At 44.2% G+C, this 26,421-nt stretch overlaps 1 protein-coding gene and 1 long non-coding RNA gene across 2 annotated transcripts in view; one reads left to right on the plus strand and one right to left on the minus strand.

Annotated features, from left to right (window-relative positions):
- PCGF2 (polycomb group ring finger 2) overlaps positions 1–26,421 on the minus strand; it is a 153,249-nt gene that overhangs the window by 120,766 nt on the left and 6,062 nt on the right. The gene's annotated exons all lie outside the window — the stretch shown is intronic.
- LOC138521680 (uncharacterized) overlaps positions 22,151–26,421 on the plus strand; it is a 46,220-nt gene continuing 41,949 nt past the window's right edge. Inside the window, exon 1 of the long non-coding RNA XR_011283094.1 lies at positions 22,151–22,519. This is a non-coding gene — a long non-coding RNA (uncharacterized lncRNA). The remainder of the gene's footprint in view (positions 22,520–26,421) is intronic.

Raw genomic sequence — 26,421 nt, forward strand, 5'->3', positions numbered from 1 at the left:
GAAAAGAGGAGTAAGGCCAAAGGACTTGGTCCATTAACCTTTGAAAGGTTGCAGGGGCCCGTCTAGTCCAAAAGGTAATACTTTGAACTGAAATAGTCAAATGGGGGTGGAAAAAGCCGTTTCCTCCTTGTCCTTTGGGTTAACAGGAACCTGCCAGTATCCCTTCGTCAGATCAATCGCAGAGAGGAAGACGGCGGTTCCCAATTGATCAATTAGATAAGCTATGCCAAGGATAGACTAACTGCCAAATTGGGAAACTGCGTTCACTCTCCTGAAGTCAATGCAGAACCGCCATGATTGATCTGGCTTGGCAACAAGTACTATCAGAGGACCAAGGGCTCTGAGATGGCTCAATGATGTCAGATCTTAGCATATTCTTCACCTCTTCCATGACCACTTCGTGCCCTCTGGGATCTGGCAGGGTTTTAAATGGACCACTTTCACTGGAGGCATCCAGATGTAATGAAAAACCCCTTTCACTCTTCCTGGCTCAGATCGAAAGACATCAGGAAATTATTCTAGCAATTCTAACAAATCTCCTCTCTGATTTCAATGAAATAGTAGATACAACTGTAGTGTTCTCAATGCAATCCTCTCTCCACTCCTTGAGGAGGTTTATGTTATTGTTATTGTTATTTTGCACTTATATAGCGCCTTATATACCATTGGTATGGTCTGAAGGCGCTGGTAGGTTGAACACCCTTGGGAACCGAAGTTCAGATCAGTAGAGAGAGTAGGGAGAGTCAAAAGGTGCATGTGTGCACCGGATATGTGTGCAGCTCGTGCGGTACACGTGTGATAGCTGATTCTTATTGGTAGATGTGGTGGTTGAGAGATCAGGAGAATGTGTTCGTTCAGGCAGGATTTATCCGGAACGGATGTGGCTGCGTTAGGCCTGAGGAAAACGCCTGGCTGGGGGTGTGAGACCGGCAGTGTTTACAAAGAATGATGTGGAGTAAGCGGCGGATGTTCGTATGAGAACAGTTATACCGAATGGTGTCATAGTATCACTGTGTTCTAGTTGAGTGGTGATGTAAAGGGGAGGGTAAGCGTGGGGTGTGGTAAGAGTGGTTATATGCTCTTTCAATGTGCAAACTTCTAAAATCAACTTTCCCAGAGAGGCTACCGGGCAAACTTCTAAGTACAATTTTCCATACAGAGGCTATTGGGAACATTTCTAAATTCAATTTATCAGTGAGGCTACTGGGCACACTTCTAAGTGTAACTCTCGCAGAGGCTATTGGGTACACTTCTAAATGCAATTTTCACAGAGCGTCTACTGGGCACATTTCTAAATTCAATTTTCCAGAGAGGCTATTGGGCAAACTTCTAAATGCGACTTTCCAGAGTGTCTATTGGATACACTTCTATAATCAACTTTCACAGATGCTATTGGTAGCACTTCTAAATGCAGCTTTCACAGCGTGGCTAATGGGTACACTTCTAAATGCAGCTTTCACAGAGGATATTGGGCCCATATCTAAATCCAATTTTCCACAGAGAGGCTACTGGGCGCACTATCGATATGTGATATTATGTGATCGATATGGGTCTTAATTCTACCATCGGTTGGGAGACTCGATAATCATATGGCCCCGTTTGCTCTATAACCTCATAAGGAGCCTGCCATTTGGACAACATCTTATTCTCAGATGATGGAAGGAGAACAAGAACCCTTTGTTCAATGAAAAACGACCTAAGCAAAGCTTTCTTATCATGGTAGGTCTTTTGATGTTCTTGAGCCATAACCATGGGAGCTTGAACTATTGTTCTAACAGTAGCCATATGTTTCTTAACCGTTGGGCGGTTTGGAAAAGGGGCAAGGTGGCTTTCTCCCACTCTTGACAAGTCTCCTATAACATGTCAAGGAGATCTCGTGACTCTCTGCCATATAACAACTCGAATGGAGAACATCCTTGAGGATATTGACGTTTTCCGGATAGCAAAAAAGGGCCCACAGTGTCAGGATATCCCAGTTTGTGTCATCTGCCTCTACTAATTTTAGGGCATGCTTCAAGGTCATATTGAATTGTTCCACTAACCCATCAGTTTGTGGATGAAAAGTCCTAAGAGTTTTATATGCAGGATTAACTTTACCTCTGCCATGAGTCAACTCATGATGGTAGTTCCCTTGTCCACTAGGATCTCCTTTGAGAGAAAAATGGGATCAAATGTTTGAGGATTTGTTGGGACATATTATTGCGTAATGGGAATGCTTCAGAATATCAAGGTGCATAATCCACAATTACCAATTTATACATGTTCCCTTATTTCAATGAGTCAAGTCTATGCAGGAAAGGGGCACATCAATTATTGGTAATCAAGCAATAAAAACAATCAGCAGGCTTTACTAGGCAAATAACGTACATGTTTTAAGCTTAAACAGGCAGGATACTACAGATTTGATTTGCTGTACTAAAGCCAAAGGAGTCTAATTTAAATCCATGGTCCCCGACTTGAGGAATTAACGGATCGCAGGTGCCTGTTGCATTGCAATGGACAAACGGACCTCAGAGCTAGGCATCTCTTTTGAGTCAATGAAAACCCATCCAGGGACAGCTATCAAACAATGGAGAATGAAAATATCTGCACACAGGTACTTGCTAAATTTTAGACGCTCCTGTGCATCATCATTAAGATGGTAAAACTGGGATCTGAATGATTTCTCTGGGAGGAAGATGGTTAGGGATACCATAGCACAGACGGCTCCACTTTCCATTTGTGATGCTACACTGGAGGCAGCGAACATGAGCAAAGGGAATGATGTGGCTGTCGGATATTCTGGCCGCCTTTGATACAATTGACCATGGGGACCCTAGTGCAAACAATGAGTGGCCATGTTTCCCCCTTCGTTAAAGGGGTTCTCATCCTTCTTGACAGGGAGGTCACAGCATGAAGCCATTCCTCCTTGTGGGGTTTTCTAGGGTCACCCCCACCTTCTGCTCAATCTATATTCTAACACATTGTAATTTTAGCAAATTATGATATGATATGGCATTTGTAACGCGCCTATACACAAGTGTTTCAAGGCGCGACGAGGCAGGGAGGGGGGGGGACAAGGGGAAGACAGACAACAATCCTACTAGGCCAGGTGTCATTCAGACCGCGCAAGTGCAGGGACAACGATCCTACTAGGCCATTATGCGGCTGCTTAATCTCTCTGGTCAGATTTCCTTACTGCAGCAAAGTCTTGTAACCATCCTCGCCTGGAAAGGAACAAGCGGACTGCAACGGAACGAGTCAAAGACAGAAATCTCCTTCTCAGAGCATTACATTAGGGGGAGCAGTGGCTATCCCTCCCTCTGCTTCCCTGTGTCCGTATGTCTGGTTTCTTTTTGCAATCTAAAGGGGTTCTGGTGTACTCCAATTGTACCACTTCCCCCCAGATAAAAGGTTTGCTGCTTTCAGATATAGCAAATATAGACATATTTTAGCTTTTCTACTCCAGGAAGGCAGAGCAAAGGTAGTGAAAACTGGGACTTCAGAAATATCCTATCTGCAGAAATTCCTGCTTCCTCTAGAAGGATTCAAGCTGCTTAAAATGCAGGTCACATTACACCTAGGCCTTCGCAGTAGAATCCACCCCTCAGCCAGGCACAGGTCTTTACATGGTTGGAGGTATAAAATAGAATCCTTTTTAAGGTCCTCGATCTCCTGCACAAAGACCTATGGGGCTCTGCCCTTGAACACTTGAGGAAGAAAACTCACAGGTACTCTCCCACAGGACCTCTGAGATCCACTAATATTGGGTTTGTATCCCACCAAGCATTCAATGCTCCACTCTGGGTGGCCGCTGGTCATTAAAGTGGGGTCACTGCAATGGAACGGTTTACCTCAAGCCATTAGACTAGCACCAACTGTATGTGGCAAGAACCGATTTCCTTACACAGAGATTGATCTTAACTCCATAAACGAACCCACCTTACAGGGGCGGGTAAGATAAATTAGGTGACAATCCCATTGCTGAACCTAAAACCGCAAGGCTGAAAGACTAAACTTAAGAGGATACTATGTCACTGGTAAACAATAACGTTTACTAATAATTGGAGAAGAAAGATTGAAAGGACCAATTGATCCAAATCTCCAAGTAAGTTACCAAGTGGTGAACGTTGAAGTACTAAACCAACTGAGAAGATAATTATAACGAGACCCACATCAGTCTGCTAAAAAGTGTCATGTGAATGGCATAGTTAATGCAAGTGAAAAGTGACTGAAATATGCCCTGCTGAAGAGTTTTAACTCGAAACACGAAGGCAGATGGATGCGATGCAGAATAAAATTAATTGATGAAAAAGCGAAATAATTTGCACTAAAAGAGTATTTGATTGGCTAGTATGAGGAGAATATGTTTCATTGCTCAGAAACAATACATGAACAGTAGAGCTCACTTTTAAAAGATCCAGGCTATTAGACAGATTAGATAACAAACATCGTGAGAATAGAGAGGAATGCCATTCCTGGGATTAAACTGCAGCACCACGAACCAGTGAAAAACAGCACACAGCTTGTATTTCCCGGTATGCATGGATATTATCGAATTTTGAATGAAGCCAAAACATCTTTAAAAAAAGAACGAAGTAAAACATTTTTTTGCCTATGTGGTTGGGAATGGGAATAGTAGTTTTTGGGGTGGGGGAAAAGTATTTAAAAAAAACAAAAAAAAAAAGGAGGGATTGGGAGGGAATCCCCCCCCCCCCCCCCAAACATCTGATTTTTTTTTCTTTTTTTTTTATATAGATGTGTTGGGTTCGTTCAAAATTCATTCTTTGTTTCATAATTTAATAAAATCACACGCAACTGTATTCCCCTGGCACAGAAGACATTGTTTCTCCCAGTAATTGTGTAAAACCAAACCATCTTCGGCTTAGGGTGCTACCTAAAATCAGCTATTCAAGCACTAGGCTTCAGGTTATGTCTCTCGTCCCTGCATTGTTCATCAGCCACAAGAGACTATTAGTCGCACACTACACAAATGATCCTACCCACGACTGCTGCAGTGTTTAACCCCAGTAGTATAAATAAAGTGACAGTCTCAAGCAGACAGATCCTGACTTCAAAACATCGACCATTGCAAGGACTGATTTTAACATTGGTTGATTAATACCTCTCACCAGCCAAGCCACTTGCCTGTGATTTGTTTGGCTCTTCTGACCCCGCTTTTCCCAGGAGTTTCGCCCAAGCCTGTTCTTGTGTATTCAATGTTCATTCTGTCCAAATACTGTGATTTTAATTGCATTGCCACTTGGCTACACAGGAGGTCACCATAATGTTACGCATTGCTTTTAATGTGCATCAGATGCACAGCGGGAAGTGTGAAGAAGGATGCCAATTACACTTGGGTACTTGACCCAGAGGACTGGACGAGTTTGACTGAAGGCAAACTGTAGATATTACGAAGCATGGGGGTGAGCGCTGGGACTCCCAATAAAGCGACCAGGGAGAACTTTAGTTGAAAACAGCCATGAGTCGGAGAAGATGGTAACAAGGTGGTCTGGGTCAGGCTTGAGAGAAATAAACCAGGAGGGAATAGTGCACCTCTGCCAGGCAGTCACCCTAACAGTTACAACACTGTCACACGTTTCATGTATGTTACAGTGACATTCTACCTATGGCATCATCAATTGTTTCCATGGGAGCACACGACAGGCAGTCACAGGTTCCACACTTAGATGCATTCACAAATCTCATAAAAGCATACACTTTGCAGGTACACCCTCCCCATTCGTAGCACAGTTTACAGGATGCTTTGCAGCGCCCTAAAAGGGATTTGTCCCCCACGATCTTACAACTACCCCTTTAAAACTTCCTATGAGTCACTAGGAGGGATCCGACACTACAGAGGGCTCGGGGGATTGGCAATGTTGAGCCTCTACCATTTTACACCGCTCTCCGGGAAGAGTTGCTGTTCCCTAGTCTTTATACATGCCCCTCTGAGGGTTCCCAGAGTATTAGCATCCATGGCAGTTGCACCGGAGCATGGTGTAGGATTGATACAATTAAACATGCAGTACTCTCTAGGAGGCCTCAATGCAAGTACTTAGTGCATTTCCCCACCACCCAACAAGTCTCTATGCAATATTCACACATCTATAGCCACCACTTATCCAGCCCATTCTGTATGTCTCAAAAAGCAATTTGCTTCACTCTATGCCAGTCTCTAGGTGGAGTATATGCCCAATTCCACTGTATATAGATCTCAATGATGTTTCTGCACCCATCACTCAGTAGGTCTTGGGAAAGGATCTGCCATCTAGATCTCGAAAAAGTGGTTTGCGCCGTAGCACTTCGTACAGGTCAGGAGGTATGTAGAGACTTGCCACATTACAATACACAAACCTCCAAACGTCTATGAGGGGTATTCCCCCACTCCACCACCACAATTTCTACAAGTAAGCATGAGCTCACCTCCACCTTGCATGTTATACAGGGATTCCCCCCATCTGAATTCCTTGGACAGAAGTAAGCGACCACGCAGACTATGTATATTTTTACCCAGCCACAAAAACATAACAATAAAACCCTCTTAATGGATCCATGAATTAACAACTACAGTTACTATCAGCAAAGGAATATCGCCTCGGCTAATCAGGCAATCACTCCAACTATTCAATATGAGGTATGAACATCTATGTTGGTACCAGACACAGTGGAGACTTGGGGTGCATTAGTTCCCGGGGAATTAGCGTACCGTCCCCGCCACCCGATATCCCGATGTTACCAGGCTATTACGGGAGGCAGAGATGCCGGTAACCCCCCATTCCATGGAGTCCCATAGAACTTCATGCGGTGGGGTTGCCTTAATCACCGGCACCGTTGGCAACAGTGCTGGTGATTTGGGCATTTATCTGCTGGTAGGAGCCTGACCTATCGGCAGACTTTTACTTAGACGGTCCAGAAAGGTGCCGGCATACGTTATCACCAGCACCTTATTTCCAGGCCGGCAAACATGTAATGAGCCTTTGAAATGTCAGTTAGGCAACATGCATCACTCTACACCATATCTCAGTAAATGACAAGCCAGTAGTAACAATCACATACTCACCATTTTGATTATGGAAATAGTGGCTAGTGATTTCCTAATCCTTCATATGCCTTCGGTTTTACCTCCCTCAAGAGATTTGGAGTATTGTCAAAAATGCAACTGTTCGTGCAAAGAGCTGGTCTCCTAGTACTGATTTTTTTTTTTTATTTTATTGTAAAACTTCAACTTGATATTTCATATCATGTTTTTGTTACATTTCCAAAAGAAAGAAAATTCATATTCAGATTCTTCTGTCTCTTCCTTGAATAGTCTTAGTTAAATTTAACAATAGATGTTGTACTTTAGGGTAACACAGTTATCAAAAAGGACAACCACCGAGAAGGCAGATCTTTCAGATACTGGTGGCCTTCAGTTGGGTACTGACTTTAGGACTTCACCAAAGAAGTTGATGAGGTTGCAAGAGAGCTTGATATTATGACCTGCAGTTGCGTTATCCCACCAATCATCGGGCTCCTCGGATTGTGTTTTAAATTCCTTTAGATGCACCTCACGGAGATCTGTCAGCATAGGGCAAAATATAGCTAGGTGCTTTAGGGATTCAACTTCTGTAGTTTTGCAAAAGCGGCAGTAATTATTTGTTGTTTGTTTATTCTTTTGCCTCCAGAGCATCTCATTAGTATTTAGAGCGTTCAGTCGCAGCCTTAGGAATTGTGCCCTATGGTGGCGAGACGGACAGTTCGTGAGATATTTTGGTTGACAATTCAGTTTTACTTGACTTCTGGAAGTGGGCAGGGTTGATTTAAGGGCTAGGCGGGTATTGTAGGTTGTAATCCAATCCCATTCCACTAGCTTCTTTTTGGCATGTTGTGGGCGCTTGACTATCTCTTCCTCCGATATGCCTGCGTCAGCCATAATAGAATTTAGTTTGAGCTTCCATGTGTGAATGAGGACATTGTCGGTGGATTCCAGCTCCGGCTTAAAGATGTTATATGCCGGGATGGTGGAGCTGAGTAGTATTTTGCGCAAAGTAGATACAGATTTCCAGACAATTGTCATATACATGGAATTCAAAGCTAGCTCATATCTCAAAGCTGACATGGAGATATGATTCGGAAGCCTCAAGACACGTCTCCAAAACTTTCCTTCCAGTTGGCGCCATAGGTTGTGATTGATATTCAAGGCTGCTTCGCCGCCAAAAGTGATAGTAGGAATTACTTTTTGAAGATAGAATGTTACTACGGGAGTGATAGAAAATTTCCCATATTCAATGTTTATTTTGGCAGCTTGAAGACTCAGGATCTTTATTTTGTCTATCAGATCACTGGTCCATGCAGCTTCGCAAACCGAGTCATTGACCATTACTCCAAGGTAGCGGATGGACTTGACAACATTTAGCACTTTTTTTTCTATGTGCCATTGGAAAGACCTGTCCTTTTTTGACCTGCCTTGGCCGATGCACATGATTTTTGTTTTCTCTGGATTTAAATAGAGCTCGTCAAAGGTTAAAAACTCGTGCAGGCGAAGAAGAAGATGTTGAAGGCCAATTTGGGTTTGATCAACCAACACTATGTCGTCTGCATAAACCAGATGGTTGATGAAGATTCCGTTTAACTTGGGTGGGAAACAATGGACAGACTTTAGACACTCGGGTAAATCAGCTATAAAGAGTTTGAATAGGTCTGCTGCAAGGGGGCAGCCTTGTTTGACGCCTTTAAATGTTCTTATTGGATCTGTAAGATCGCCTTGTGAATTGACTCTGACTTGGATGGACGTGTTGGAGTGCAAGGCGATGATGGGCTCTAACAAATGCTCCGGACAATGCCACAGACGTAGTTTGGCCCATAGTTTAGATCTGTTTATGGCGTCAAATGCTTGTCGAAGATCGACAAACGCCAGGAAGATTCTTTTTTTCGCCTCCATCGCTGACAACTTTAAGAATGATAATATTGTCAGATTCACATCAGTCCCCACGTTTTTCGTGAACCCTGTTTGGCGACAGTCAAGTATTCCTGTTGAAATTGCCCAATTCACCAGATGTTGGCGCAAAAAGGAGCCGAATACTTTCCCCGATAGTATCTAGGTTGGCGATTGGACGATAGTTAGTAGGATCGGCTCGACATCCCTTCTTATATATCGGAACTACAATTGCCCTGCACCAGGAGGAAGGCAGTTTCTTGCAGCTTGAAATCTGACGAAACAGCTCGTAAATAAATTTCGCCCAGTGTGTACTGTGTTTTTTGAGCATGAGATTTGATATCTGGTCCGGACCAGCAGCTCTTAAATTTTTCAGCTTGGAGATTGCATGTTCAATCTCTTTGCAAGAAGGTATAATGTCCCAAGTAGAGAGTGTCGGATCAGGCTGCGGGGGATCTTCAGGCTCAGATTTTTCGTACAATAAGGAGAAGTATTCGCGCCATTTGTCGCTGGTGATTTCATTAGATATTGCTGGGGATGATTTGGAACAGCGTTTATTCAGGATGGCCCAGATTTCACGGGTATTTTTCTGTACAAGGAGTTTTAACATTGTTTCTGCTCGCCGTTGATCGATGATGGTTGAGTGTGATCTTAGCCAATTTCGATAAACTTGTCGTCGGTTCTTGATCTTCGTTGCCTTACAACGTAGATCGCACGGCTCTCTTTTAATTTGCCCGAGATCTTTCCTTAGTAGTTTTTTTGCCAGTGCGATTTCAGAGCTGTATAGATGTTTTGGCAGTGATCCGAACGATCTTGAATTGGAAATTATTTGTGTGTGGTCCATTAGCAGATGTGTGTATTCTACTGTCTCGAAATCGTTTACGCTGTGGCATAAATTAACGATGGCAGATCTATTGATTACTAATCGATTGCCTGCTGCATTTGTTTGTAATTGAAAAGAGTATTTGTCTGGGGTTTTGTTGAGTTCTTCATGCCAAACAAGCCGCAGCAGGTTATGATCGCTAGATGACATCGGCTGCACTTTAAGTGAAGAGACCTTGTGGAAGAGTTCCGCCGAGGCCCAAATATAGTCGAGGGTATTTGTTCGGGCCATGCTATGCCACGTCGGATTTGCAGGAGAGTCGCCCTTTGTTGTTCCATTTAGCATCTGGCAGTTGCGTTCCAAAAGCTCCTTTGACCAAGTTTGGCCTCGCTGAGCTACTTCAAGATCCGGAAGCCGGACGTTTTTTTTAGTAAGTGGATCATATTTAAACCAACTGCAGTTGAGGTCGCCGCAGATGAGTACAGAAACGTTGTTGTGTTCTACAAAGGTGTGGTCTATTTCATTCAATACTGACTGAATGAAAGATGTTGATGAAATCATGGCGGGATTCCAGTATCCATTTATTATTAGAAGATTGGAGACGGTGGCTCTTAATGAGAGTTTGATCAAGGTGCTTTGCACGAATGGGTTAGGGTTCGTGGAGGCAACGAGCGACCACCAGTTCTGGATTTTCAAGAGTGTTAACAAGCCCGCAAATGGTCGACCTTTTGGGTTCTTTCTAGCTGGATTTATCAGCGTAATGAATCCATCACGAGTCGGGGGATCCCGTAGCCACGTTTCCTGTAGACATAGCGCAAACACATTCACCAAAGATTCTTGAAAAGTATTAAACAGATGCGTGAATCCTCTCGTGTTCCAGGACAGTAGAATTAGTTCTTGTTGTTTGGCGTTGACTCATTGTTATTTGCGTGGTCCATTTGGGAATCGTTTTGCGTTATTGGCTCTTCGGTCAAATGACTGATGCGTGGCAGCGTCTAAAATGTCGGGTGATGAGACTAGAGATTGGCGCAGGGCCTGACGCCTGGAGGTGCCGTGACTTGCTTCATGGTCACGATTTGCCTTGGAAGATGAAGCGCCTCTCGTAGTATGAGGTTCGAGGGTGAGATCAAATCCATAAAGCAGGAGATCTTCATTTGCTTGAAGTAGCATGTTTTTTACCGCCGTTGATGAAATATGGAGAATCACTTGGTCGGAAGACGCATCTGTTATATATTCCACAATTTTGATGTCGTCTGATGAGATGGCTCGTAGTGGTGGTATACATGCAAACAGTTTTAGAATGTTTCCTCTATTTAAGTTGACTTCGTTGCCATCTGAGTGGATATTTTGGAGACGGAGTTTCCACTTGCTAGTCTGAGATTCAAAGTTGGCGGGGCCGGGAGCGCGCTGAACTGGAGGCAAGCACAATTTTAGCTGATTTGACGTGTGTTTGGGATTTAGCCTACAACTTAATGGTTGCTGTACTTTCCTCTTTATTGAGGGTGAGCTTTGTCGAACGTTGGTCCTTGATTGTGCGATCTTCGACATTTTATTTGCCTCTAGCTTCTCCCTCATTGATGGCCCAATTGATATTGCAGCTGGAGCTACAACAGAAGCATTGATGGAATTCTCAAGATCAGCTGAGTAAGTCGATAGATCACATAGGTCAACAGAAGAATCTTGAGAGCCATTTCCAGAGGAAGCATCGTTGGAGGCTATGCGCCGTCGTTTTGTTGAGGTCCTTGAAGGACTCAGTCTAGCACTATAGATCTTGATGGTGCATTGTTTGTAGGTTTTATTGAAGTAGTTGTGTGAACATGCCGAGTAAACAGGCTTGCCTTCTTTGAGGTTGTTAGATTCCTTATGAATTTTTTTTTGATTTGCTGTTGTTTTTGTTTTGGTTGTATGATTTTTTTGTTAGGGACCTCAGTTTGCTGTCCGGCAGGCTTTTTCAGATTAGTTTCAACACTTGTGGTGATTGTTTCTGCTGGCCCTTTGAATATATTGAATGAGGTCACTGATGTGGAGGTTTGTGCCGGTACATGTCCTTGTAACAAGATTTCTTTTGTTGTGAGACTGCTTGTTTTCGGGACTGGTCCCTGCAATTTCGAGTTTGTGACCGAAATGTCATCGGAGGGAGCCGGAAGGCTCATTGTTGGATCAAACTGCGGTGGTTCTTTTTCAAATGTCGCTGGTGTGGTTGATACTTGAGAATGGGGGGGATCTTGATGAATTTTCTTGTTTCTTGCAAGAATCTCGGGAGGCAGAAATTGTATTTTTTCGCATCCATTTCACGGCGTCCAACAGGCCTTCCATTAAAGAATCGTTTTGACAGTGGTGACGAGCAGCGAGATCACTCAGCCTGTCTTGCCATCGCACCACATTTTCAGCATTTGATGTCATTTGGGCTTGACGGAAGCACGAAACGTGTTCCAGTTTATCGAGTTTTGCCGTTAGGTTGGAAATGGCTGCGCCTTGGTCACTTATTGATCCAATCAATGATTCAAAAATTTTTGTGAATGGAGCCAAGGCGACAGCCGAGGCAGCTAAGACGTTGTTGTGTATCTGAGAAAGCGCTTCAGGTGAAATGCCAAACGATTGAGGTGCAGAGTCATGAAGGGACAAGGAGCCAACAGAATTGTCCAAGTTGTAATGCGGGTTAAAAGTGGTAAATATTTTTAGCAGAAATCGTCGGATGGACTTCTTCACCACACAGATGGTCTTGGGTGTGGAGTGCTTGCATTCAGCGTTGAATTTTCACATACAGGAGGTATGATGGAAGTACGTTTTGCCTTAAGCTCGGCGACTCTTTGTTGACGACTAGCACGAGCAATCGCACTCCTATCACATGGAATGGAGGGTGGATTGAGTGCTGGTGCCAGTAGCTGAGGTGTGCTAAATGGCTGAACGTCGCTAGGTTGGTCGTTTGCACTCGAGATGGAAGAGCGACCAACGTCTGGAGCTTGGCATGCCAAAGCGCTATCGTTATCAAGTTCGGAGCATTCAAAGGCTGCTCCTAGAGCAGTGCGACCTGCTATTTTTGAAGTGGGAGGATCCATTTGGGAATAAATTGAATTGGTTGTGGCCAAGAAACGTGAGATATTAGCAGCGGCTGTCATTGAATTTTCGGTGCTGGCCAGTGTGCTCTTGGAGCCGCGCAACTGAACCGGAAAGTGACAAGTGCCTCCCTTCTGTAACGGAATGTCATTGACTGTGGGGCGACAAGTTGGCCTCACAGACGGCGTAGAGGGTCGTTTGTTGTTCAGAGCTTGTTTGGGAAATAAATAGTTCGTCACAAGGTTTCCTGACTCAAGGTTCGGGATTGTTAACAGTTCTTCATCAGTCACTAAATGTGACAAGGGATCTTTGTCTGTGGAAAGACCAGCATCATTCATCAAGTTGTTATTGTGATAGGGTGTAGATGCAATTGTAGCCGGTTGCGTCGTTCGTAATGTGTCAGATGTCTTAACATTGAACTGAGGTGCCGGAATTTCGCCTAGAAGGTTCGCTGAGTTCGGTGAGACCACCTTGCTCACTCTGATTGCTGATGTGTCTGTTTCGTTGACAAGTGAGATTTCATCATTAGGAGCTGGATTACAATCCAAATTGATGGTGAAGTGTCTCGGTGGATCGGAATTATCTGCCTGTGTTGCAAAGGCATGGGATGGAACTGTGAGCAATACAGGTGGGGTTAAGGCATCATTTTGCACGCAGTGCTCTTCGAGAGACAACAGGATTGAGGACTTTGGAGAGCTGCTAGCTTCTGTTGGTGGTAACTCATTTGTAGCCATGAGTGCGCGTCCAGTAGCATTGCTTACCTTTGGGCCGACTGCAGCTTTCATCATGGACCAAGGATTTGTAGAGCGTCGTTGCTGTAAGGATTTTTTTCGGGTCTGGGGGCCGTCTGCCGATAAAGTCATAGTTTATGGCGACTCGGCAACGGTACGTAGAATGAGGCCACCAGTGCCTAACAGTCGCTTAACAGACGCTGGGCTTTACTCCTGACAGGCTTAACGCCGCAAGGGTGGTAGCCTCGGTCCTTTGAAGCCCGGCCCGAGTCACGTGATAGGGTCACGTGCCGATGTTGCCACGCCTGCTCCAGGAAGCGTGTTGAAGCAGCGTTTGCGGCAGGAGGCAGCTGAGGACTTCAAAGTGCTTTCTGTGGTAAGTTCCTGGGGCGGAACGCGCACTTATCTTCACAAGACCTCCACAAGACCTCGCGGCGCGACCTAGTCTGCCATTCTGTGCCTCCGCGCTCCTCACTGCCACGCGCTGTCGCTTCGCTAGCTGCAAAGCTCAGGTCACCTCCCCTCTTTCCCCCGACCCTGCGCGCCTCTGGTTCTGTTCAAACGATGGTAACTGTACAGGTGAAAATGTTACTTCCCGAAGAGCAAAGGAAGACACCTTCTCCTTCTTCGCAGTGAAGACGATGTACTGATTTTGTCTTTTGTGAGTATTTTGAGGGATCACTGTGCTGCACTCTGTCAATGCAAGCGGGGACGGCAACAAGAGGAGGTGCCGAGTACACGGGGACAACAGAACAGGGGCAGGAGTGGTTTTTTTGTCCCGTTGCGATTGGTTTCTTTTCATACGCGTTTAAATAGTTTCATTGTAGTGCCATGAGCTATTCAAACGTTTACAAAAACTTTTTTTTTTTGTAATGTTTAAAACAACAACAAAAACCATTGTGTGGCAGGCTGGAGTGTTAGCAGGCTTCTTGCAAAATTAGCAAGCGCTTCTCACTTCAAATTAGGAAGGCCGTCTATTTCATCACCTCAGCCTCGAATGTGGGGACCGTGGACATGCCACGGCCATCATTCTTTTTGCCATTTACTCACTTTTTTCTCTAACTTATTTTTCTATCTCTGACATTTTGTATTTCACTCCATTCTTACTTTCCTGACTTTATTTTTCCAGCCATTTCACCTGTCAAACGTCTCTTTCTTTGCCTCTTCCATCTGCCTCCCACCTCCCCCGCGCCGTGATTTTGCAGCCGTCTTTCTGTCTTCCTCCCTCTGTTAAAATGTACATTGGCCCCACACTCTCCCAGGTAACATGTCCATGGCTGTTTTAAACTAGAGGCCACTGATTCAAACTCCAATAAGTTAGCTTTTCATGTTAATGCACCTGCCGTGGAACGATATATGTATGCAACCAGAAGATCCAGCTGCCCAACACAATGGCACAGAGGAATGGAAGAGAGGGAAATATGGAGAGGAAGGGAAGAGGGCAAAGGTAGGTAAAGACATGGAGAGAAAGAGGAAGGGAGAGAAAGACGGGGAAAAGTGGAGTGGGTAGGAGGGATGGCATGGTGGGAGAGAGAGTGGGGGGTAACGACTTGGGAACGGGTAGCAAATAAGAAAGAATGGACACTTAAGGGATTAATGTCTGGAAAGGGAAGGGGGGATGGATATGGAGGGAGTGTGAATTGGAGAGATGAAAGGAGCAAAAGAAAACTAAATTAAGCATTATAGGGATGAGAGAGGGAGTGACAAATGGAAAAAGATAGAGGAAGAGTTGGTACAGGGTAGGAGGATGGAGGGATATTGGAAAGACGAGTAAGAAGGGATGGGTTAAGTCGTTATGTAGCTACTCAAAGTGCCCTTCATGGTGCAGGTGCTATGACCCCAAACTTTTACATGCACACACAAACCCTGAGAAACAAAAAGGTATGAAAGTGAAAAGATAATCCATGACTCTGCTGAGGCCAGAAGGGATTTGCCACCCTCCAACCGGTGCAGCAGAAACACAGGCCCTTTGAAACGCAAGGCCTCTCTGAGGCCATCCTTGTAACAAAGCTGAGAAAACGGCAACCAATGATTGTGTTGTTCACCACAGCAGCCGAATGACGGCCAGAGATTCTTGTCAATTTTCCAGGGACAGCATCAGTGCCTTTCCATCTTTTCAGTTAAAATGGGCCATGCGCTTCGGGGGGCCACCTGAGAAGCTGCCCCATGTTGGCAGTCTTATGACTCAGCAACGCGCTCCTTTAATTTGAGAAATTAAATGTGTGCTTTGCACTGCAAATGTTACAAGCTGCGTTTGCTGGTGCCCTCTGGCCTCTTGCAGTATCCAGCAACCTTCTTATCACCACCTTGCATTTTTTACTCCAGTTTCATCTACATTAGCACCCTGCTATCAAAGAGTGATGAATAACTTTAAAATGGACATAAGTGTTTCAGCTCCCCGCTGGCTGCCTGTCTTGCATAATCAGCCGCTATTAACTCCATTGCTGCATTCTTTTGTCCCCATTATCTTCTAAGCACCCCAGAGGTGTTTTAGACTGTTTTTCCCAGCTGTAGGCAAGGGGGTCCCAAAAACATTATTTTGAAATGGGCACCCACCAGCCCAAACAGATTTTCAGACAGCCCTGCAGTTTTCTGCTTTGTATTCACGGATCTTAACCCTACCGCCCTTACACCCCATAGTTGCCGGTTTTACTCGTATTTATGCAGGTAAAGCTCAGGAACAGTTAGTTCCATGTGTGACACAAGTTTCCATACTGAGCAGGGGTCCTGTGCTTTATATATATCCAATCACAGAACATTGGTACAGACAAGAACCTCGTTGTTTGCCGTCTCAGCGGTGAGGCTGTGACTTGAATGGGCATGCATTCTGGCCTACCTCACTGCCTTCTTTTGGGCAGATTTTAGGTCGATAGCATTTGTTGATTTGAAATTGGCATACTGATATACTGCACCTTTTTTACATGGACACCATTATGAATGAGTTGTATCAGATAGAAACTGTACATGAAAACATATTTGCATAGAAACATTGCCTGCAACAGTGGTAATTTCAATAAACTGTGTTTTACATTCAGAATGCTTTGTTTGTACAAGTCTCCTGAAAGACATGCAAAGCATGTTGCTGTGCTCTTTTAGACAACTTACAACAGAATCCCAACAATTTTAAGGGGTTTACAACTTATCAGTGCAAATCGTTTAAACCTTTACAGAATTACGGTTAAGCATTCGGTAAGTGCAAAATTAAAAAAATCTCGCCTTTCCTGAATAATCAAACAAAAGTCTGTATATGTATCTTTTTTTTTCCTTCAAGGAAAATTGAAGCGCAGTTAAGGTGAGTAAACTTAGCGCATCAAAATCCTTGACATTCATTGCAATGGGAAATGCATGATAGGCTTAACTTGGCACGTTCCAGTTGATCTCCGCCATAATGCTTATGCCCCATAATGCCATTTTGTATGGCATTGTAAATTCCTTCTCTTACAATATATACGTTCTCTTGGGTTTTGCAATGGGAACACGCCGAGTTAGGCCGATACCGAGTTTCCCAATGTGCTGAATTTAAAAGGTTTTGTTGCGTTACGTTTACTCACTTCAACTAAAGATTCCGACATATTTTTCAGCGCCACTGTCCATGGCCTTCAGCCGAGCCCATTGTATATTTTAAAACAGTAACTGGCCACTAAACATGGTCTTCAGCCATGGTCAGCGGCCGTGCCCACTGAATTTTTTAAATTACTCCCTGCTCAATAGCCATGGCCACTTCATATTTTATAATACTACTAGGACTTGAACCGTTTAAAACGATACCAAGCCACTGGCCATGGCCCTTTTTTCACCCCCGACGTCACTGTAAAAATAAATACTTTTAAACATTTTTTTTATATATTTGCGGTTACATTGTTATGCACCACAGATACCCTGTGTTATACCTGTGGTTATCTGTAGTCATTTTGTAGTCATTATAACTGACCAGATCGGGGGAAACGGTGAAGAGAAAAAAAATGCTTTTTTGCCATCCCAGGCACACACCAAGTGCCCCCCTCATCTGTGCCTGCTCCCCCCACTCCCCTCATGGCCTCCTCACTTACCTGCCCTCTCATTACCCACACAACACTTGTTTCTGTGACGCAGCTTCAGTTGAAATGTCGGGTAGCCACGGTTATACGCAAGAGTATGCCAAAAATGTTTCAACCTCGTGTTGAAAGTTTGGTCCCTAGCCCCCCTCCAACTCTCAAATTTCATATTGGGGGCCTACTCCCCCCATCCCCCGCCTCTAGCCTGATGGCATTTTCATGTCTTTTGACCTGCAAATGGCTTTTTGCTGCATTTTATTTTTCAATACCCTGGCGTATAACCACGGGTATCTCTCACATTGGAGAGGAAAAAAAGAAAAAAAAAAAAAAAAAAAGACGGCGGCTGTTTCATTTATAAACACCCGGATTCTCAACGTACCCTGGTAGATAACTATTTATTTTGGAGACGGGGAACCCCCTTGGCCATCAAATATTTTTTTTAAGTACTGGACGGAATAACCCAAAGCCACAAAAGGATTGTGACTCAACGATTCGGGCCCAGGTTGTTTCAAACCTGCTCCAAATCAATCTAGGATTTTTGGCTGGCCGGTGGCGCAAAAATTTACCTTTTTGTCTATGGAAAAATTAATAGAGAGCTCACTTTTTTATGTTTTAAAGAATCATCCCCCAAACTTTCTAGTCTATGGGAGGAGGTTGTGGGGGAGGGGGCGAGGTGTACAAAATGGTCTGCAAAAATGTCAGCCACAGCCATCACACCAGTCAAAAGTTATTGGCGATTATTTTATTTTTTTATTTCCTATCGCCGCCCTATACTATGTGAGTCGGAGTTTAGTAAGAAATGTTTTTAAATGAAGGCTATGGCTAGTGAGCAGGGAGTGATTTAAAAAAAAAATACAATGGGCACGGCCAAAGGCCATGACCAGGGGCGTTGAAAAATATACAGTGACCATGGACAAAGGCGGTGGCTGCAGGCGAAGATCATGGACAGTGGTGCTGAATATTATACAGTGGGCACGGCTAAAGGCTCTTGCCACTGGCACCGAAAAAAAAAAAAAAAAAATATATATATATATATATATATATATATATATATATATATATATATATATATATATGCACATGATTCCAGGAGACCCTAGAACAAGATTAAGAGATGCCCTGTCTTCACAACACCACTGGGGATCTATAAAGGAAACTAGCAGGTTGGGAGGACACTGCACTCAATTGGGATCCCACCTTGAACAGCGTGCTCAGGGCCACGCAGGTATTCAACTCACAACCAAAATCAGAAAATGGGATCTGCAAACAGAGTGACCTAAAAGAAGTGGCTGCTGTCCATAAAACAGACATTCACTTCTAACCCCCTTTTTTCCTGTGGTGAATTTTAAGACAAAACTCTGCCTCATCCCCAAAGCATTGGCTGGAAAAGTCAAGAGGGAAGAACATATGAACATATGTCCCTGCTTTTCATCAGAGGAGACGAGATGCATAGAATTGCCTTGTTAACAGCCTGGGAAGACACTGTAAAAAACGTATTAGTTGGTGCTACATCACCACCAGAAGTCACAACAACATTGCCAGGCTAGAAACAAAGAACTGCAAGTGGGGGGGGGGGGGATTTGGGGGGGGAGAAATAAACAGCAGATTGGCCTGTTTCTGATATGCACCCTGTCTCTTAAAAAAGTTAAAAATGCTGATGAGACTGGCACACTCCATCCTACACTTCAGGAAGGAACCGAAAACCTTAATCTTAAAAGAACATTTATCTAATTGCTCATCAATCCACTGAACCTTATTTCTCCACCTCTAGAGCCCCCATGCCTTTACTATTCCCAGTGTATCTGCTACTATTCATCCTGAATGTAACCCTGTGGATGAGCCCCTTTGTACAGCACCCCATTGCTTCCCAACTGGGTTCAAGCTTTATAAATCCCATATATACACCACTCTATCAAGCGGATTTGGGGTTTTCAATCTTTTGTTTATCAGATGTTTTGGACTCCCATCAACCCTAGCCATCCAAGTTAATGGTGAGGGATCATGGCATTTGCAATCCAATAATCTGGAGAGCCACAGGTTGCAGACCCCTGCTTTACCAGCCCACTAAATTAATACTTACCAGACTTATAATGCTAATTAAGTACTGTAATTGCATCATTAGGTGCTATCCCAATTTGTGTTTTACAGGTCTCTAGAAGAGGTCTCCTTGTAATGTATACAGATCTCACTGGGTTTGCACTCAACCCGCATTTAGTACAGATCTAGAAGAGAGGTTTGCTGCCCTCAGGACTTTATAGGTATCTTCAGTCCTTCCCATACAGGACTATAAAACATTATACAGGCGTTGACAAAGCTGGGATGGACAGAGTTTCTATATTTGTCTGACTCTGGTGTCTTCATATTTGGTGCAATGAATGAGGGACTGTGTTCAAATCTTCATCAAAATCCATGTTGCACTGGTTACAGGTCGCCTCTTCCTCCATTTTGCAAGCCGTTTTTTTAATATCTACTTTTTGGTCTCCTGACACTGTAAATGGTCATTATTGATCTGTGAAGTATCAACTACTAGGGAATATTTTTCTGGGGGGCAGATCATGTCCTTATGCGGACAAAAAAAATGAAAGCAGTATTCTAAAACATCCGAGGAGCCCTTGGTTGCAGAAGAGGGAAAAATATGCAGTGCTCCAGATAAGATTTAGAAGTGGGAATATTTTACTCCCCATTGTTCAAAGCTGGGAGTAAAATGATTTTTTCAGGAAGTAAACATGCAAGTCCAATTCTCAAAGAGAGTATTTTATAAGCGAGTAAAAATATGTTTTAACTGAAAAATTGAAATGTTTTTGTAATATTGATTTCTTTGCACCTAGTTACTCATGCACAGTAAAAGATATATGTTTACTTCTTCCAATCAGGAGGTTAAAATAGTAGTTTCTTCCTGTGGCACTACATGCACTAACGGTCCAAAACATATCCATGGAGCTGCGAGGGTGAAAGCAGAGACGCAAAATTCTACATGTCTTTTTCCTATTTTTTTGTTGGGGGTATTCTTACTTTTGGCAGTATTTGCCAATTTATAAGGAGTAAAAGTGCCCGATACACCTCTTATCTGTAGGGCTTATCATAAAGGTCTCTTTTTTGCTGTTGCATAAATAAAATGTAGCTGAACCTTTTTGTTATGCTGGGAACTCAAGACAAAAAAACAGACCAATTATTTCTTGACCTGGTGCAAACGTTTTTAGTTTATACAGATTGTGGAGAGAAAAAAAAAAATACTAGTTTACCGGGGAAAGAATTGGTCTGATATTGTCCTGTATATGAATGTCTGTAACTAATTATTGATTGTGTAACCAAGAAACTCTGTGTTGGGCTGCTCTATCTGTAACCCTTAATCAAGCCTACTTACAATCACATGCAACAGCGCCTCGATGCCTCTAGGCTGTAGTGCGCCCTACAAATACAAATAAATAGTTTGCTTTATTCTGTATGCTAAGCAAGTGCTCACTTTTTAGCACTAGTGCGAATGTTCGATATTCTGACCCAGGGATGAATTGCCACTTCGGTAGTCTAAAGCGTTTGATCTTGCTTTCTTTTTCTGCCTCGATTTGCAGTGGATTTTATATAATTCTTCTTCTTTGGAAGGTTGAGGAAGAAACCTCTTCTGTATTTTTTAAAATTCTGATTGGTTTGGCATTTACACGTTAAATATCCATCATCACTTTAATTGACATGGGTCAAGAAACGTGAATGATTATTGAGCAATAGAGGGTGTTACTCCAGTTCTGTCTGGCATGTGAGCTTCTGCGCACCATAAATTGATTTACAAACTAGCAAATGACTGGGTCCCGTTGGAGTCTTGTTACGCAAGATATACAGGCCCTAGGAAGCTTCAGACCCCCCACCCCCCTGTACCCCAAACCACCACTTAATCCAACTTTGGATTCGGTATTTGCCTATGCTTGCCTATGCTGCATTTTGTTCCGCTTTGTAAGATTTATTTCTGCCCATTAAAATGGGGAGGTGTACATGAGATAGTAGCACATTATACAGTGATGCATAAGGTGAGTGTCCCCTGAGTATTACATGGATGTCTCTAGGGGTATTTGCCAGCTTGCCTGTTGTCTCTGTGGGTATTTATACCAGAGTAGTCCATCCTTAACCTAGTTCTCTGGAAGGTTTCACGCCTGGCAGCTCATAGTGGTCTCTTTCTGGGTGACCAACGCGTTTTTTTTGTGTTTTTTTACAGAGGTCTTTAAGATTTTGCTCGCCTGATATTGTAAACAAGTCTTTGGAAAGTGTTTTACAGGACTCTGGAAAACTCCACACCTCAATCCATTACACACATCACTGGGAGGATTCAATCCGACGCTGTATGTAGAAACGTCTGCCTTGCACTTTATATCGGTCTCTAGCAGCACTTTAATCAGGTGCTTTCCGTGTTTTTGTTCATCCAATATATCGTCGTTCTGTATGAGACGACTGTGCACGCTTAAACCCGGGCAAATCCGATGTGTGTTTAAACAGATATGTGCACCTTTCGCGCCTTGAAACACTTGTGCATAGGCGCGTTATAAATGCCATATCATATCACCTCAGCACTATAAGCAAGTCTTTTGGAGGGGGTTTGCCGCGCGCGTCCTTTACCGCCGGTGCTGTATCTAGACACCTAGCACCCCCCCCAATACTTTAAACCGGACTTCGGTAAATGTTTCTTCCGCAAATGTTTCTTCCGCCGCCGATTCAATTAAACGGGTTTCTATGGACGTTTGCCCTCAAAGACGGGAGGTAACACTTCAAACGGCAACCTCGGCGTCCGTTGGTTGGACGGGAGGGGCAGGAAAGGGGTCTCGACAGAAATAACTCAGCGAGCACCACCACCCCCTTGTAACCGACTCTCGATTCGTCTCTTTCTTCGCGGTGGGAGCAGGAAGGTACCAAGTGGGGGTTTCTGTGCGGGGGATTTCCGGGGGAGGGGCCACAACAAGGAGTTGGATCCGGAACGGGGAAGAGGGGCAATAAGGTGGGTACGCGAAAGAAAAATGGGAGCGGGACGGTAGGGGCCGAGGGTTCACTGCGCGGTGGGTCGAGAACCACCGTATATTTTTTTCTTGTCACAAAGGCCCGGAGGAACCGCCGCCATCTTGGTAACGAGAAAAACTGTGAGAAAATCGAAAGGGTTTAGACAGTGTGACGCGGAGACTGGGGCGCGCGAGAAAAGGAAGGCACGCAGAGACTAATACAGTTGGAGACAGTCAAGACACGGGGGGGGGGGGCAGCAAACAGGATGTGGAGAGCCCTCTCCCCCACGTTTAACTGTAAAAAAAATTTAAACCGCCCCCCCCCCAAATCATAGACACATCCACAGGTCACAGAGACCTGCTGCCCCAAGCAAGCCAGACTGGACAGATGCGGTTAACCCCCTACCAGACAAGTGCTCTCAAGCAGACACAACAACCTCTCTCCCCCCACCGGGCAGATATCAAAACTACTCCATTAGCCACACATAAGATGGGTATGCAGTGTTTTGAGCGCTGAAAACAAACATCGCTGGGTAAACGATATTTTTTTCATACCCTATCCAATCAGGTTTTCTTCTAATACATACACCCCCATCACCCGCCTCCCAGTCTGCCCAATGTCAGGTTCTTACCAACCCCACCATTCAAGGACTGCCTAAGACACTGCTCCCATGGCACCACAGACATCCGCTCAGACGTTTCTTCCGAGTCAATCACAGACACAGAAAGCATTGTTTTTTGTCGTCCAACGTTGTTTTCAGAGACTGCCCCAACAAGGCATGAACCAATTTAAACCCTATCCAAGCCGTGGCAAACCTCGAGATATTGCCATCACCAACTATATGCCCTCCCAGACAGTGCCACATTCAGACACGTTCACCTCGCATCCACAGTCCCTTTTCAGACACTGCACCAACACAATCCAATTATCATAGTACACAGTCGCCTCATCTCTTTAGAATAACTGTATCCTACCTAACAGGGCCGACATGCACGCCCATTCGATCACAAAACGTTCTTCTGCTCCTGAATTGCTCCCTCCCTTTGTAACATATACTTACCACGTTTCCAGCCGCTTAACTCCCCCTTGCTCGTTTTCTTTCCTCCCTCAGACTAAGGGCCTGATACTGTTGGCAGGGGCACCATCAGCTAATCCACAGAAAAGCTTATGCTCTCGGAAACTACTGTGCGATGATTTGACACAGTCTAAAAATATATGAGCATAGCATAACCACAACCAGGCCCATCAGTACATAGAGATCACCGATAAAGTGGTTCACTGTACACAGACGCTGATTGCCACAAATCCCAGACACTGATCCTCAGACAGCCACATGCTTCCTAAACGTCTGCTCCTTGTCAGTTAGATACCCAAACGTGCTTTTGCCACCCAACATGAACCGACAACATCACAGACCTTGTCACATCTTACCCCAACAGAAACATTTATTAATATGAATGCCACCCAGAACTCACACCCAGGCTACCTACAGACCTTGCCAGTCCCTGCAAATTCCCTTAATTTAATGGCAACCAATTGCAACATTGCGATCCAACTTTAATGATCAGCCAACCACTGTAACTCGACCCGGCACCCTCAGGCACCTCAGAACACAGCTGCCCCTCCAATCAGTCACTGCCACCAGCTGTGCCAGCATCTTGCACACAATGGCAACTTTCCATAATAGGAACCACTCATCACTTATAGTGTGTCCTATAATTTCTTGCCTTACCCAGACACTGGTACCTCAACGGTCAGCCAGATACCCCAGAGAGTTCCAACAAGGCTTGTCAGACCATGCTAGTCAAAGACTTCCAGATACTGGCCCTTAACCAGAGTCCCATTCTTACCCTTCCCCACCATGCTCTCCTCCAGACACCAACTCCACACCATGCGTAAAATAATCACTTAGATGGCCAGCCACAGCCATATCAGCTTCAAGTATCAAGCCCCTTCCTCCCCAACACTTGCTCTCGCTCGATGATGCCATACCGTTACATACACTGCCATCCCAGACCCTCCAGATTGTCCCTCACCTATGATCTGGCATCCACTGCTCCAAACCGAGGAAGCCACCACAAACAGCACCACATCTATACAAGCAACACTTCAAAACAGACACCACTACACCAATGTGTTGTGTGTAACAGGCAGTGCGTTGCCCCTAACAGACATGCATCCTCTCAAAACTGCCCTGAACTGAAGCACCTTTCCCCCCAAACATAAGCCAGCCCTTTCCCATCCCCACCACCACACATTTGCCCCAAACCATACCCCAAGCACAAAGTCTTTCCTCCACACACTGTCACTCAAACACAAATATACACATCTGTGACATTAACCCAGCTTTACAATCCGCTCCCTCCCCACACAAAGACACGGGATAGGTTGGGAATCCATGAGCGAGAGATTTGGGGATCAGTGAGAACTGGTTTGGGTTACGCAGTATCTGTGTGTTCATGGGTGTAGGGTAGGTGTTCGAATTTGGGTAATTTTTCTTGAAGCAATGTTATCAGTATACTTGTCCTCCATTCATGGTGATATTGGAAGGGCTTATTGCAATAGTTTACAGACACATTTGGAATTACAATGACACTTGTTGGTAGTCACGTTAGTAGATCTATCGAGAATATTCCGGAATGAAAGATGGCTGCTTTTCATGCTCTCCCAAAGGTCGGCAAGCTCTCGATTCTAGCTCTTTTTTGTTCAGGAGTCTACCTTCCAGTTTATGATTTACTTCTGCCAGTTGCTAATTCATCAGTGATTGTTCATCTCAGGGCTCGCTTTAGTGCACACTGGACACAAAGTTTAACACATGTATAGAGGCCTGTTGGCCACCAGATCTTGTGCCTATTCATGGCTTGATCTTTTTAGTTGGAGGTTTGTTAGACTGTAGAGGGTGTTGCAGCAGTCTATTTTGTTTTGGGCTAGTGCTCTCCGGCTTGCGTGGTAGTCATGTGTGAAGTGAAAATGTTATTTCATAGAGGTGCTAATAGTTGGGGTTTTTTGGCGCTGAGATACATTTTAGGGTGGCGAGTACTGACTTGATGCTTCTAGGCCATGGCAAGATTGTTGGTATATATCATATTCATGGGATTGGTTGTTGGTATAGGTTTAATTTATTGGTAATTCACACAGTGCTGGCTCTGAATGCAGTAAAACTGTTAACAGCTAGTGTAAGGGATGTATTTGGGGGAAAGCTGCAATAGCAACCTCAGTTGTTGACTTGGTTAGACACAAAACCTCTTCAACATTCTACCCCAAATGTGCAATGAGGATGCTCTGTGTTATTAGCGAAAGTTTGGAAGTTCTTTTAATTTCGGCTGAGGTCAGCAAGCAGACACACATTGAAGTGGGGCCATTCCTGATCACAAGGGAATGGAACAAAGTATGTAGTTCAGTGTGGTGGTGGTGTTGCTGCCCAAGTCGGTCTTTAATTCTAGGATGACAATATTGTGATTATCCATATGGTCGGCTGCAGTTTGGTCGAGGTGTAGCAGCATAAGAGATACTTTGCTGAGGACGAGAAGCTTTGACTACAGTTTTCTGTGTAGTCAGAATCGAGAATGTTAATCTTAAGTGTGTTAATTATTAAAGAATGCTGTTTAACGGATATGTGCCCACCCTTTTAACCAATTTAGTGATGAAGGGTACATTTGATATCAGGCAGTAGCAACTACAGTCTTTCGTGTCCGCATTCGTGAGATGTGTTTGACAAAAGGAAGTCGTAACCGAGTGCCATGTAAACCAGAGTTTGGAATTTAAAAGGAGTCCACATATTGTTTGTAGTGTACATGGCCGATTTACGAAACAGGTTGGAAGTGCCTACAGCCCAAGTGATTGTCCATATGATACATTTTTGCTGAGTTCTTCTGATGTGGCGGGAGGTCTTTTTTTTTAATT

The sequence above is a fragment of the Ambystoma mexicanum genome, chromosome 13, assembly GCF_040938575.1.
Source record: "Ambystoma mexicanum isolate Mex_15411 chromosome 13, UKY_AmexF1_1, whole genome shotgun sequence".
Classification (NCBI taxonomy): Eukaryota; Metazoa; Chordata; class Amphibia; order Caudata; family Ambystomatidae; genus Ambystoma; species Ambystoma mexicanum.